General features: G+C 48.2%; 1 pseudogene across 1 annotated transcript; it reads right to left on the bottom strand.

The window, feature by feature from the left end:
* Positions 1–213: 213 nt before the first annotated feature.
* On the bottom strand, positions 214–1,055 carry LOC307106550 (annotated as a pseudogene). Its single transcript has one exon. The product of its transcript is annotated as an uncharacterized misc_RNA (transcript).

Below are 1,055 nucleotides of genomic sequence, written 5' to 3' on the forward strand. Positions count from 1 at the left end.
GTGCCATGAACATCTCTTCCATGCATATGGGTGAAAATCCCCTACTGATATAGAGCACTGTATAGTTGGATAAAAAGGCTGCTGGTAACAAGAATGACAGACACCTGAAGCAAACTATCAGCTTAAGGTGAAAACATATCTGGCAAATGCCCACCAGAGAAAACAGGGTTGGAATATTCTTATCAGAGAAATCAGAATTAAAGTCCAAGGGCTTTAAAGATATGGGATATCATGTAAGTCCCTTTGGCCCCTATCTCCACCCCATTAGCCCCTAGGTAGGAATGGATCCTGTACATCTCTTTGCATCCAATGAAAACATCTGTTTTCTTTTTATCCCTACTTAGCTCTTCCTGAGCCCTTGAGGTGTCTCCACATTTCCTCATCATCTCCTCACTGCCCAAATGCCTTTCCTGTAAGTCCTACTGATAGTCGTTGGGGGAATCATCTGTCCCCCTGTCCGTTTTTGGTTTTATTTTTCTGTGGCACACAATCTTCAGCTGGGCGCTCCTCAGCAGCCCCTGGCCTGGGTTCTGACTTGTCCTCACCTTGTGCTTTTCCCTCACCTTCCGACTTGCTCTGCTTTTTTTTGTTTCCCCTCATCATCGGGCTGTCCCTCGTACTGGTGCTCTTCCTCATGCTCTGGCTTCCCCTCCATTTCTGGCTTTTCTTCCTCATAGACTTTCCTTCACCTCGTGTATCTATATCATCTTCAGTCTTTCCCTCACTTTCCAGCTTTCCATCGTTTTCACTGTAGAGTTTTTCCTGCTGAGACAACCCTTCCTTTTCCTGTCCTGCAGGGATTCTGGATGGGTTCTTTCTCCTTTTCTAGCCTTGCAGAGGGCTGGGGACAGACATGCAGACCTGTGGACTGGGCCAGCCTGCACCTCCTCATACACATGAAGCTGGCTTGCCCCGCGCCTGCTGGGGCAGCTCAGGGGGTTGGTAGCACATGGGCAACAGGAGTGGACAGTGCGGGGTAGAAGGGCAATTTCCTTATGTGAACTGGAAACTGTTTTCAGAGAGGAGCCCCACAAATGTTTTGTCATCTCCAGCAT

The sequence above is a fragment of the Cnephaeus nilssonii genome, assembly GCF_951640355.1.
Source record: "Cnephaeus nilssonii genome assembly, chromosome: 10".
Taxonomy (NCBI): Eukaryota; Metazoa; Chordata; class Mammalia; order Chiroptera; family Vespertilionidae; genus Cnephaeus; species Cnephaeus nilssonii.